A 15070-nucleotide genomic window follows, 5' to 3' on the forward strand; every position below is an offset into this window, starting at 1 on the left:
GATACATGCCTCTTTTGCTGAGTGGCCCTACAGGGATTGCAACCCAACCCAAAGGAGAATTTGTGTTGACTCTGCATTGCCTAACCTCAAGGGAAAACAAGCCCATTTGTGGACAGGAATTTTCCTTGTCATGCCTGCTACCTATGATGCTTCCTGCCATGGGTTTTCTCTCATGTCTGATATTTGAGGGGGTCAGAGAGTCTTCTGAAAACCTGGGGGAAGAAAGTAAAAACAAGTTGGAGCAAGGGTGGGATAGAGGCAAGTAGGGAGATGAGGGAGAGAGGGAGGGGAGTGGGAGACTGGAGGCAAAGTGATAGCAAGGGAGGAAATAGAAGCCAGTGCAGGCAGAAGGGCAAAAGGGAACGTTAGGCCTAGGTCTGTTGGAAGGAGCAGCAGGTCCACAAACTGGCCCACTGATCTCTACCCCATCTCACAGTTGGACCAGTAATTTCAAGGTCTTGGTCTGACAGGGTTACCAGCATGTCTTTTAGTCCATCATGGCGGGGGACATCCTGAAGGCAGCAGCTTGATGTAGCTGGTTACACTGCATCCATAGTCAGTAACAGAGGATGATGATTAATGTTTGCTACTGTTCAATTCACTTGCTGCCTTTTGTGCAGCCCAGGGCCCCAGGCCAAGGAATGGTGCTGCCTTTCTATAAGGTCAGTCTTCTTATTTTTGATTTTTGGAGACAGGGTTTCTCTGTGTAGCCTTGGCTGATCTGGTACTTGCTCTGTAGACCTGACTGTCCTTGAACTCAGAAATCTACCTGCTTTTGCCTCCTGAGTGCTGGGATTAAATGCATGGGCCACCATGGCTGGCTAGGATGGGTCTTTCTGTGGCAATAAATCTATTGGAGATAATCCCTCATGGGCATTTCCAGAGGCTAATACAACTTACACAGTCCTTCACAGATGTACATGGAGGCTTATCTCCCAGGAGACTCCAGAGTCCACCAGGTTGACAATCAATACTATCTTTTACTCAATTATATTTACATTGTTTTATATTGCATATAATGTCATCATTACTTTTATGCCATGGCTTTCTCTGACTCTTGAGATGATATCATGAATAAATATAAAAATAATATTCTTCATTTAACAATAGTTTATTTTGAAAACAATTTTCTGAGCATGCTTGCAAAGGATGCAACTAAAATAGACACATTTTCCTTTTTATAGATCCACTAAAAATTTTTTGTTACACTGATATATGCAAATACATTTTTTTTTCTGAAATATCGGAAAAGAGGACTTAGACATGACCTGTGCCTTACTGGTGGTACACAACATCTTTTCTGTGAACAAGGACATGCTCTTGCAGAACCATTCCCCCAATAAATGGACAATAATGTTATGCTATTATCTAATGTCTAGTCCCCACTTAAATGTTCAGGATAGTCTCTCAGTGACATTTCTCATGGTCCTTAAAGCATCAAAACAACAAAGACAAAAATCCAGCATTCAGGCTGTGGTTTTCATGTTTTGAGTCTTCCCAACCTAAAGTAAAATTCTTTGAAGTTTCATGATTTTGATATTTTTAAACATTTTTCAACCTTTGCAAAAAAACTTTAACAGATGATTTAAATGTCCATAGCATAGATTTGCATGCTTGTTTCTTTGAGATCCAGTCAAGGTAAACTTAGCAGTTGGTTCACTAATGACACTGTGCCTCTCCTAAGGTATTCTGTCAGTACTTTGTGGTATCAATAGGATCTGACGGTATGTGACATGGTGGCATTTGCCTTTCATAAGCATAGCTCTTAACTGCTGTAGCCACCTGCTACATCAGAGACATACCCATTTTCTGTTTACAATATAAGAGTGGCTACTATACAGAACACTAAAACAATGTATGCTGCCTTAAAGAACTTTGCATAAGGTGAACAGCTCTCGGGAAATACAGGGAAAGTGGGATAGAGAGAGATGCTGAGGGATGTCTTTCTGAATGCTGTGAATATGTGTTGCTATGTTTGGTTAATAAATTAGTTGCTTTGGCCTATGGCAAGGCAGCTTAGAGGCAGGCATGAAATCCAAGGAGACAGACAGGGAAAGAGAAAGGAGGAGTCTAGAGAGATGCCAGTCTGCCCTAAGGAGCAACATGCCAGCAGACCAGTAAGCTACAGAACACATGGCAAAACATAGATTAATAGAAATGGGTTAGGTTAAGATTTAAGAGCTGGCTAGCAAGAAGCCTGCCATAGACCATACGATTTGTAAATAATATTAAGCCTCTGAGTGATTATTTTATAAGTGGCTGCAGGACTGTGGGGGCTGGGTGAGACCCGAGAAAACTTCCAACTAGAGAGCGGACAAATGTTAACTGTGCAGGGATGGTACAGGCCTTTAATCTCAGCATTGGAGAGGCAGAACTCTGTGAGTTTGAGGCCAGCTTGGTCTGCAAAGTGAGTTCCAGGACAGCCAGGGCTGTTACACAGAGAAAACCTGTCTAGAAAAACAACCGAGAGAGAGAGAGAGAGAGAGAGAGAGAGAGAGAGAGAGAGAGAGAGAGAAAGAAGAAGAAGAAGAAGAAGAAGAAGAAGGAGAGAGGAGGAGAAGAAGAAGAAGAAGAAGAAGAAGAAGAAAATGGATGTTTAGTCTTAGTTTGCTTTCTATTGCTGAGATAAACACCATGACTAAAAGCAACTTGAGAAGGAGAGTTTATTTTGCTTACATGTTTATATCTTAGCCTGGTCTACATTGTGAGCTCCATTTCCAGTCTGTGTTACAGAGTGAGGCCTTGTCTCAAAACAACGAAGGCCCATAGGATACCTCAATGGATGAAGGTGTTTGCTGCCAAGCCCAGTCACATGAGTTTGAACCCTAGGACCCATGCAATAGATGAGCACCCACTAGACTCCTGATTTAATGTTGTCCTCAGACTTCTGACCTCCACAGGTGCATTGTGTCAGGTGTACATAAGAGCAAACACATGTACCCTAAAGCAGTTCACAGTCAATTTAGCTCTAAACTGCTTGATCTAGGCATGACACCATAAAATAGTTTAACATAAGTTTTTGCTATTTAAAATATGTTGGTACTTAAAAATCCTCAGGTTTTTCATACAATACTTTTTTTTCAATCACTTCCACTTTCTTAGGAACTATGCCTTAAAAATTCTCAAGTGGTGAAAGCTTACGGCTTGGAACAACGCACTTATTTTCTTTGCCTAACTGCCTTGTTTTTTAAATTTATTTATTTTTATGACTTTCCTAACATGTTGGGAATATTATAACCTCATGATTAATGCAACCATAACAAGAAGCTTCAGGCACAGCAAACAAAATCAACCCTGACACTTCAATTTCCTCCATTTTCAATTTTAGGAAATTGTCTGCATTTTAGGGCTTCGATTTTGCTTATTTTGATTATCTTCCTCAAAGCACTGTGATCAGGCAATAGATAAAACATTTATAAAATATTAAGTATTTAATTTCAGAACACAGGAATATCCCCTCAAGGATCTCCAGTTATTCCCGTTATCATAATAAACAAAAGGCCAGAGGTTCTGAGACTCTGAAGGATTAAAAGTTAGACATACTGAATATTTAAATAAAACTTCCCAGCATGAAACAAAAGAATGTCAGGGGGACAGACGAAAAGAGGAAGAACAAAGACAGAGAAAATCCTAAACTGCCTCCTTCTGTATTTGAAATTGCAGAAATCCTACCAACATCATCAGCACTATAAAAGTATATAAATTAGGGGCCTGTAGAGGCACCTAGGTTAATAAAGGGCTTGCTATTCAAACACGAGGGCCTGTATTCTAACCCCCAGAACCTACATAACAGCCAGGTGCAGCAGTGTGCATCTGCAAGCCAGCCCTGGGTGGACATAGATCCCTGGGTTCAATGGCAACCGGTCTACCAAAGAGGTGAGCTCCAGGCTCAGTGAGAAACCCTGACTCCATAAATAAGGTGCAGAGAGACTAAGGTTGATATCCAATGTCAACTTGTGGTATCCACATGCAATCAGACCCATGTTCATATGCACGTGCAGGTGCAAGTTTATACTTATGCGCGCGCACACACACACACACACACACACACACACACACACACACACATACACATGCATAAACCCAAGGATACAGAACAGATGTCCTTCAAGAAAGTGCAATGCCTTGGGGTCCAGTTGATTTTGAGAATGTGCAGCTCTTTGAATCTGGAAAATCTTCTGACACACTGTTGTTAAGGGGACCAAATCTCTTTCAGGTTGAAACCATTTCTACTTCCTGAGGGAAGGTTTAAAGAGCCATCTTTCCAGAGCTGCTGCACAGGGTCCTGCACACAGAGCATCTCTGTGTGCATATGAGATCTGGACATGATCCATTAGGTTTCATCATTTTAAAACCAAACGTGTGTTGGGTAGCTGAAAGATTTTTGTGTCCCACCAGGTCCACAGCCACTCAGACCCAAATAAACACACACAGACTTATATTATTTTTAAACTATGGCCATGGCAGGCTTCTTGCTAGCTAGCTCTTATATCTTAAATTAACCCATTTCTATAAATCTATACTTTACACGTGGCTCATGGCTTACCAGTATCTTTACATTTTGCTTCTCCTGGCAGTGGCTAGCAGGGTCTCCTCTCTCTGGTATTTCTCCTTCCTCTCATTCTAGTTAGAATGTCCTGCCTAACCTTATTCTGTTTCACCATTGGCCAAACAGCTTTATTTATCAACCAATCAGAGCAACACACATTCACAGCATACAGAACAACATCACACACCATTGTTGCTTTTCTGTGTTTTATTTCTTGACTAGTGTTGTTCATACATCTTCATCTGGAAAATATGAAATCCTATCATTTCCTATCAAGCAATAAGTTTGACTTAGACAGACTATAATTGCTCAGACACTCAAATTCCTATCAGCTAATTCACCCCAAGCATTTCATTAACCTGAGAAGATGATAAAGGAATATTTTGGGATTGGGGATTTAGCTTAGTGGTAGAGCGCTTGCCTAGCAAGCACAAGGCCCTGGGTTCGGTCCTCAGCTCCGGGGGGAAAAAAAAGAATATTTTGTGCATTGGAAGTTCTCACCCCCACCCACTTTCACTGCCATTGTAGAATTCTAATGTCATGATGTCTGAGACTCTGTGGGGTGTGTGTGTGCGTGTGTGTGTGTGTGTGTGTGTGTGTGTGCGTGTGTGTGTGTGTGTGTGTGTGTCTGTCTGTCTGTCTGTCTGTCTGTCTGTCCTTCTGTCTGTGTATGTGACACAGTAAATATAAAATCAAAGGTAGATGCTAGTGCTGGGTGTGGTGGTGCACAGCTTTAATCCCTGGTGAGGGTAGGGCAGAGGCAGGTAGATCACTGACTTTGAGGCCAGCCTAGTCCACATAGTGAATTTCAGGCCAGCCAGGACTGCACAGTAAGACCTTTATCAAAAAATAAACAAATGAAATAAAGTAAACAAAAATGACAGCTGAATCCTTTCTCTCTATGGTTCAAATGATCTTTCAATGTTAAGTGTGACAACAGCAGACTTTCTGGAGCCTTCTGTAGATCACAGGCATCCCACCTGCAAGACACCAAAAGGCCAGAATTGCAAGTCCACCAGAGAAAGAATTGTACTCAGGCATAGTGGTGCACACCATGCTCTTAGATCTGGAAGGCTGAGGAAGGAGCATTGCTCTGACTTTGAGGTCAGTGAGGGCTACCAGGCCAGACTCCTCTTGCCACAACAAAACAAAACAAAGGGGAGAGAAAGAAGCCTGCCACAGAGAATGTAGAAATGCGAACACCTATTAGAAATCCCCTCACACACAATGCAAATGTACCTCTAAGCAATTCTCCATTCTAGTTTCTTTCTCAGCGTTTTTGTAGACAGGATCCTCCCCCCTTCCCCAGTTGAACAAGAAAGAACAAAAGTGGTTTCCCCGAAGGAGGAATCATTCGCACTAAGTTTCTTTATGTAGGTCACCTCTGACTTGCTCCTGGTTGCATCTTAGCTGCTGAATTCCCCATGTCAAGCTTTGGTTTTGATGACTTTTCACACAAAGGCTACACTTTCCAAAATAATAACTGTCTAAACTCCTGATTATAGGCTAAAAGATACCTCATGCTGGACACACAGTCCTTTATTGGTTAGGGTATTGGTTAGTGACGTGAAACAATAATTTGAGGTATCTCTGTGTGCACATTTGAAAATATTAATAGGGAAAAGATATTTCTCAGGCTGGGGAGATCAGGCAGTGGATAAAGTGATTGCTATGCAAGTGTGAGGATGGGAATTCAGATTCCCAGAGATCATGTAAAGCCAGACATAGTAGCATGTTTCTGCAACCCCAGCATATCTATGGAGACAGGAGAGCCACCAAAGTTTGCAGACCATATACCCTGGCTTGCTCAGCAGTGGATAACAAGAGACCTTGTCTCAAACAAGGTAAAAGGGGAGTGCTGTGGATATTTGTGTGCTGTGAATGTGTTGCTCTGATTGGTTAATAAATAAACTGCTGATTGGCCAATAGCCACGCAGGAAGTATAAACAGGACAGAGAGAAGAATGCTGGGAACAGGAAGGCTGAGTCAGGAGACACTGCCAGCCACTGCCACCATGAGAAGTCAGATATAAAGTACCAGTAATCCACAAGCCACATGGCGACTTATAGATTAATAGAAATGGGTTAATTTAAGATGTAAGATCTAGCCAGCAAGAAGCCTGCCACAGCCATACAGTTTATAAGTAATATAAAAGTCTCTGTGTGTTTACTTGGGTCTGAGAGGTGGAACTCCAGCTACAGGGGAGGACTGATAGCCAAGGTTTCCTTTGACTGTCACATGCATTGGTGTTGTTAACCACACTCACACTCACACACAGAAACACACACACACACACACATACACACAAACATAAACACATCAACACTATATAGACACATCCTATGTATACATATTTTAGAATGTCTTCATGAAGCAAGTGATTAATTTAAAGAGAGTCAATATCACTTTTGACCAAGTAGACTATACATTTATGATTCCTGCAGCCACCTCTGACATGACAGATTAAAGTCTCCATTTCTCATCCCAAGATGTCAGTCTTGGAAACATCTTTTGGGACTTTAACTGAATCCATCCTCTCTGCCATCAGTGATTTTTAAAATTAAATTTGGGGAGTAGAGAGAGGGTGCAGTGATCAAGAGTGCTTACTGCTCCTCAGCTCAGTTCTGAGTATCCACACTGAGTGACTCAACACCATTTGGAACTCAGTCTCCATGGAACCCAATAGCCTCTGCTGACCTCTGACCTTGGCAGGTGACACACAGATGGCAGACAGACAGACAGACAGACAGACAGACACACACACACACACACACACACACACACACACACACACACAGAGTTACAGATAACATAAAAACTAAATACTAGTAATTCACATAGGCCTAAAGCCTTTTACTGGCTGCTGGTTGTCTATTAAGCTGATTCAAGCACCCTGGCAAGACGCTCAATCAAAACCCCTGGCAATGTGTTACCAGGGTGTTGATCCCACTTCCTTCATCCATGTATTCAGCAATATAAAAAGTAGTTCACTTCCCTAGAATATTAAGTACCATGTGAAAACCTAAGTCTGCTGAGTATAGATTCTGTTTGCTATTTACCCGTGTTCACCAGGTACCTGAAATACCACTGGCAGGAGGGTGATGAGAGCTTTTACAGTGTATCAATTTGACAATACTTTTCCAACCCTCACCCTTTACTAAAAGGAGGGCTTTGTACCAGAATCACATAAACAAAAGCCATGTGCCCCACCCCCCAGCTGCCCAAGCACACTGATGGTGACAAAGAACTCAACCTTTCCCTGTGAACATGATCTTGGTTTTTACACTGAGGGGCACTAAGTAACCGAGGTCATGGTTTATCTACCTCTCTACTCTTTATTTCTAATGACACATTCATTAATGCTTTCTAAATAAATTGATCTAAGAATGTGATCAGGATAGCACTATGAAGGCTCTGGCTAATAAATAGCGACTGGCCCTCTTGAAGAAGTCCAGACCCCAGTTCCAAGAACCTACAAACATATCAGATGAGATGGCAAAGGGGACTTCACTGATATGGCTAAGGCTGGAGACCTGAGCTGAGACTGCACTAGAGTATCCAGGCATGCTCAGGCTAATCACAGGAGCCTTAGAGGTGGAAGAGAATCAGGACTAAGGCAGAGAGACCACATCCAGAAGGGCTTAGCTCCCAGTGTTGGCTGGAGGAGGGGAAAGGAGCATGGAAGCCTGTGGAAGCTGGGACAGAAGACAGGGACTTCAGGCCTTCACAGAACTGTGGCAACAGTTCCAATGTGCAGGAAACAAACCTCCAGAATCGGGACATTGTCCAATAGATACCCTGGATTTTTAAAAACCATTTCATTTATTTTATTCAAATTACACTATAGTTACATCATTTCCCCCTCCCCTTTCCTCCCTCCAGACCCTCCCACGTACCCCTCCTTGCTCTCTGACAAATTCATGGCTTCTTTCACCATTAATTGTTGTTACATGCATATATGTATATACATCTAAATGCAAACTCCCCAGTCCGCATGTTATTCGTATGTATGTTTTCAGGGCTGACCACTTGGTATTGGAGAACCAATGTGTGTGATCTACCCTGGGGAAGACTGTTTCTCCTGCTCTCAGCATTCCTTCATTACCTGTAGTTCTATGTGAAGGTTTGAGGCCTGATGGACCTTCTCTGCACCCCCACTCCCAATCGTCCATGTTAGCACTTGACTTGTCCTTATTTAGTTCATGTTTAGGCAGTCACATTGGTGAGACTTGGGTGTAGCTTCTAACACTCTTAGGAGATAAATATACTGATTTTAGTCTGGGAAGATCTGACCTCGAATCCTCTGTGTATGTATGTACATGCTTGTAATTGTGTGTATGCTTGTATATGAGCATGTGTACATATTTATATATAATTCATATATGCATGCATGTATGTTATACATGGGCATGATTATACATGGCATGTGTGTATGTGTATTTGCAGGTATGTATTCATTTATGTGTATTACATATACATGTGTGTGCATGCTTGTGTGCACATGCTAATATGTAATGCATATGTGTATATATGTGTGCATACTTATACATGGGCATATATGTGTACATGCACATGTGTGACTGTGTGTACATAATACACAGTCATATATTACATATACATGTGTATGTGTGTGCAAGTTTGTATGTGTATGTTTATATATGGGCCTGTGTTTATAAGTATTTGTTCATATGCTGCATATTGTGTATTAGATATACATGTGTGATCATGTATATTTGTGCATGCATAGATGTGTATGCTTTTTTTTGATTTTTTTGAGACAGGGTTTCTCTGTGTAGCTTTGTGCCTTTCCTGGAACTCACTCTGTAGCCCAGACTGGCCTCGAACTCACAGAGATCCACCTGGCTCTGCCTCCCGAGTGCTGGGTGGTGTGCGCCACCACCACCTACCTGGCTATGTGTATGCTTTTATATAGTACATATATGTGTGCATGAGTGTATGTGTGTGTATGCTTGTACATGGAGATGTGTGTCCCTATGTTTGTGTGTATGTATTTAATGCATGTGTGTGCATATATATGTATATATGTGACATATTAGTAAGAAAACCACATTTTCCATGAAACAAATCAAGAATAAGGACTCCTGAGATAACAAGAAAAGTTTGCTTCCTTCCAAACCTTTCTACCTTTTACCCAAGGAGAGAGTCTGCCTGTTGGAAGACACCCTGGGGACAGCAGCCTATTTCTATGTTAATTATGATAATGCCTTGCCTAAGCACTCTTTTGTTGAAATTTAATCCCATTTTCTCTCATCTTGTACTTTGTATAAATTGATAGTGTGCTCCTTTCTTGCTTGAAATTACCCTTTATATTCTTCAAGAGAATTAGGAAATCACCTCTCGGCCCTATCTTCCACACCGTAACCCTCCCAATTCCTGTCCTCAACACAAGTACTATTTCACTCCACTTTAATCATTTGACTCGCTGTCCTTTACCCTGCACAGCATTCCAAGTGATTTTTTTGAAAACATAACCTGGGGCCCATGACCTGACACTTTTGCTCACGAGGGCACACTCACACGAGGTCACACTCACATGAAGTCAGAGGCAAGAGTCCTCATGACAGTTTCTATCCAAGTATCCACCTGGGCATCTGCTACACAGGGATGGTGGGAGGGCTCAGGAGGGAGTGCTGTTTGCTTTGGCTAGGAAATGAAGGAGGGAACCAGGGGAGAAAAAAAAATGTTCTACAATGGGAACAGAGTAGTTGTATTCTCTTGTGCTCTGTTGTGTGGTGTTGTATTGTGGGCTTATGCACGTGAGACTTCATCATGCTGGAATATATGCAAATGTACAAGCATGTGTGTGGATGCATGGGAATGTTCTGGGGTGCTGGTCTATAAACCAAAGCCAAATATTGCTTCACAAAGAGAACTCTTGAAGAAGGGCTGGGGCCATAGCTCAGTCAGTAGAGTGCTTGCCTTGCAAGCATCTGAGTAGATCCTCAGATCCCATGTGCAAACAATTCAGGCATGATAGTGTGTACCTGTATCATAAGCACTGGAAAGGGGCACACTGGTGGATCTCTAGGGCTTGCTGGCCGGCCAGGTGGACATAATCAGTGAGCTCCAGACCAGGAAGAGATACTGTCGAGGTAGAGAAATACTGAAGATCTCTCTCTCTCTCCCAATTAATAATAATTAGACATGTCAACTTGGCTGCAGAATCTCTGGGTTGGAGGAGTGACTTGCCATCCAAGAGCAAAGGTTTTGAGGTAGGCAAACCCTGGGTATGCCCTGCTCCCTCCGCTAGCTCTGTGACCCTCTGAAGTACTTAATCAGGAAAGATGAAATAATGCTATGACCTAGTTAGGGAATGGAGTATAATAACATATAGGAAATGCTTGCTTAAATATTAGCAGAAATAAGAAAAATTAATAATATCCTCAAATTTTCATCCATATCAACTGCATGTAAGGACTGCAGGGTTAATTATCTCATCCATTTGATGAATGCTCTTTTGGAAAACCCTGTATTCTATGAAGAATCAGCTTTATCCATGTCAGTGCATGAAGCTAGTTAGCTCATAATTCTGACAAGATTATGGAGGTTTGATGGAGCCTCATAGGAGCCAGTCAATTTCAATTTGGCTCATGGTCCATGGCCAAACCCTTAGTTCGAGCCAACCCTCCATTAATTCTCATTTCTGGCCACAAGTGAGAACAGATGTGAAGGCATGAAAAGACCACTTCAAATGTATCAATCAAGACCAGAAAGCCCATTCAAGCTACAGCTTGCTACCACAGGGTAGTTAAGTCCCCATGCACAAAGGAGAATATCTCTTTGCTTAGAGAAAGTTCAGAAGACTCTAGAAATGGCTAATGGGAAAGAAAGCAGCTTAGTAGAGCATCAGCAAGCATCCTATAATTTCATTCTGATTTTCATTCTCCCTCCCTGCCTCTTCTCTTCAAATTTAAGCATCTGGCTAGTGACCAATAAGAGAGCTGCTTGTAACTGCTGGTAATTCAAAACTCATTTGCATAGTTTCCCATCTGTTGGGGACAGTATCACTGTGTGGCTCTGTATCCTGCATTTGTGACTCACAGGAATTGCTAGAGTTAGGGTTCCTGACAGGAAGCTGTGTTTATCACTCAGTAGGCATCTAATGCCTTCTGTCCTCTGCCCTTGTTCCTGACACAGAGATCTCAAATATTCTCCCCAAGAAGTACTTCCCCAACTAAGGAACATCATATTTGTTATACTGTTTCTTCTCTTCCCGATGTGTGTGTGCACTTGTGCATGCATCTGTGTGAGAGTGTGCTGACGAATGTAAGGGAGCATATAGAAGTCAGGTTTTGATATTGGGATGTCTTCCCCAATAGTTTCTCAGCCTCTAGCTCTCCCTGAACCTGAGACTAGCCACTTTAGCTAGACTGGTTGTCCTAAAAGAGTCAATTTCTAAAATCTCCAGAAGGAAGATGGGGCCCCCGCAACAATGACTCTACCCAGTCCAGAATGATGCCATGGTACCTAAGAACATTACTCAGTGATCAACTTTGGACTAAAAACTCTCCAGGATAGCTCCAAGATGAGATGGTCCATCATACATCACTTCTAGGCAGAACCTCAGACAACCTTACCAATTACTCTGAGACTAGCTGCAGACTCTACAGCTAGTCCTATTGAGACCTAACTATCTAAGCTTTCTTACAGGATCCCACAGAGTTATAGTTGTCCCCCTAAACAGCAGGAAGCAATTCTAAGGAAAACAACACCCCCTTTCCCAAAGGTTTCATTTCTCCCAGGGTTATGATAACTGCTTATAGAACTGGGGGTAGAACAATAAAATTTAGACTCAGCATTCTCCTTAAAAAAAGAAAAAGGGGAATGGATAGGTATAGTATATTAAGGTAGATTATTGTATATACTAGTAAAGTAATTCAGTAAAATATTAGCCTTAGATAATTTGCAGTTATGGATTCTTATATACAAATGTAATCTAATTTTATATTAATATTTAAGATAATATGTATATTGATACAAATACAAAACTATATTTGTCATATTGTACATATATTCCTATTCCTATTTGAAATATTTTGTATATTGATACAAATGTAAAATTACATGCCACACTGTATGTATGTTCTACCTCTATTTAGGATAGTTTGTATATTGATAAATATTAAGGACATTGTTGTCATATTGCATATTGCACTATACATTTCTACCTCTGTTTAAGATATTTTGTGTATTGTCACAATTTTGAGGTCATTGTCCTTTTACTGTACATCTGTTCACAGACTGTTTACCTTGTTAATATGAAGCCTTAGTCCTTAGGTTATTTAGGTAGATAAGACTTACTATTTATAGTCACCCATGCTTGTCATATAGTTATGTTAGTTAGGTTCTCCAGATTTATAGAAACATAGGGCAAATGGCTAGGTAATCTTCAAACACTTCATAGACCTAGACAATATGACATTTAAATGTTTTGATAACTGAAAATTCTGTTGATGTGAGACACGATTGCTCCTGGCAGCACCAGTCTGATCCTGAGAGAATGTTGGGCTTCTAAGATACTCCGTTTGGAAGTTGTTTTCTTCTTGGCACAAAACTTCTGGGCAAAGAATTGCCCTTGCTTTGACTTCTGACAGTATGAACACTGTCCCTTACAGACAAGCAGGAGACACACACACACACACACACACACACACACACACACACACACACACACAAAAGCAACTACTGAACCTTGCCAAGACAGGAAAAGATGGTCTTTCAAAATTCCTGCTTCTGAAAATGGTCTGTCAGATATTCTAGGCCTGTCACCAAGTTGGATGCCTCAATGATGCTGAGAAACTTTAAGTGGCTGTCCAGGCTGCCAGCTGTCTCTTTCTATTCTTGCAAGAATTTCGGAAATTGCTTGCTTGCATTTTTCATTTTCTCAGGTATTATTATGTTACTTCTCAGGTCTTTGATGGAGTTGAAGACTAGGTAGTTACAGTTACAATCTTCTTGAAATCTTAGCTAGAACATAGTAAATACTACATTCAGATTCTTCAGAATAGGACAGCTTTTGGAAGAATCTCTGTAACATGCTGTTTACCTATGTTCTGGACATCTCTGGATTTTAATATGTGTCTCTTATTTGATGTTGTTCTTGCTGGTTATATTTCTAACTTTGTTTAGGTTATAACTTTTCCCCTCTCCTGGACAATATTTGATAATTGTTCCTACTGTATATAGTTTAGTATTAGGTTAGAACTTTCTTATTTAGACAAAAGAGGAAGATGTAGCAGGTAGCTATTCTGGCTATGAACTTGAAGCACTGCTCCTAGAAAGGGAGCAGGTAAATGCTCTACCTGCTTATTGTAGACAAATTTCTAAACAGTCTTATTAAATAAGAAACACAGAGCCAAATACAGGGGTACAAGGCATAGAGATCAGAGCTATAACAGCCTATGACCTTGAATTACATTCCTTTGGGGTGTGGCCTCCTGGGACCCTTAAGAACTGAGATGTATGAACTGTGTTCTCTAGCTGCCTCATGGTTTTTGGATACTGAGATAGACCAGATGGAAGAACATCACAAACCATAGCTCAGCTTTCCAGGATCCTACAATAAATCTTTCATGCTATAATGAGTTTTTAATCCCCTAAAAAATTCCTTGCCATGGATTTCTGGCTTTAATACTCCTGTCCCCAACCCCAGTGTTAGGATTAAAGGTATGTATGTGTCCAGGTTTTTAGTGGAAGTTGGGACCTGAACTCAGGCTTTCATGCTTGTGTGACTGTAGCACAAATCTTAAAGGGTCTTATTAATAAAAATAAACCTGGAGCAATGTATTGTGGTGAATGCTAGAAGATCAGAAAAACAGAACAAGCCACATCCACCTCACCTTGCCAATTCCTCAGCTGATCCTGTTTCTCAAACTGGAAACCTCTGTGTCCTCATCCAGAATGGCTCTCAGCTGAACTGCTGCTAAAAGTCTAAAAGCTTAACCAGGCCCTAGTTCCTGGTCCTCACACCTTAAATACCTTTCTGCCTCCTGCCATTACTTCCTGGGATGAGAGGTGTGAGTCACCATGTTTGGCTGTTTCCAGTGTGGCCTTGAACTCACAGACATCCAGGCAGATCTCTGCCCCTGGAATGCTAGGATTAAAGGCGTGTGCTACCACTGTCTAACCTCTGTGTTTAATATTGTGGCTGTTCTGTTCTCTGATAAGTTTATTAGAGTGCACAATATTTCGGGGAACACAATACCACCACACGTGGCCATCATGATATGCACTAATATACCACGTTAGGCTGTTTATAAAACTATATCTATACCATTCCTTTCTAAGTCTTTCCCATGCCAAGCCCTGTTATGGTCTTGAAACACTTTCTCCCAATAGAGTTATTTCCTGAGGGCAGTTTTGTGTCAGCTCCTTTTCACTTACTCCCTTCCTATATCCAACTCAGGATAAGACAAGGAGGGGAAAGAGGGCTGCCAGGTGTGCTCCATTTTCCAAGCTAATTGTTTACAAGCTACTTTCCCTTAAAGAGCCTCTTCACTC

At 41.4% G+C, this 15070-nt stretch overlaps 1 protein-coding gene across 7 annotated transcripts in view; it reads right to left on the reverse strand.

The window, feature by feature from the left end:
* Rbms3 (RNA binding motif single stranded interacting protein 3) overlaps positions 1–15070 on the reverse strand; it is a 1336321-nt gene that overhangs the window by 728135 nt on the left and 593116 nt on the right. The window lies entirely within an intron of this gene.

Source organism: Peromyscus leucopus, chromosome 7 (genome assembly GCF_004664715.2).
Source record: "Peromyscus leucopus breed LL Stock chromosome 7, UCI_PerLeu_2.1, whole genome shotgun sequence".
Taxonomy (NCBI): domain Eukaryota; kingdom Metazoa; phylum Chordata; class Mammalia; order Rodentia; family Cricetidae; genus Peromyscus; species Peromyscus leucopus.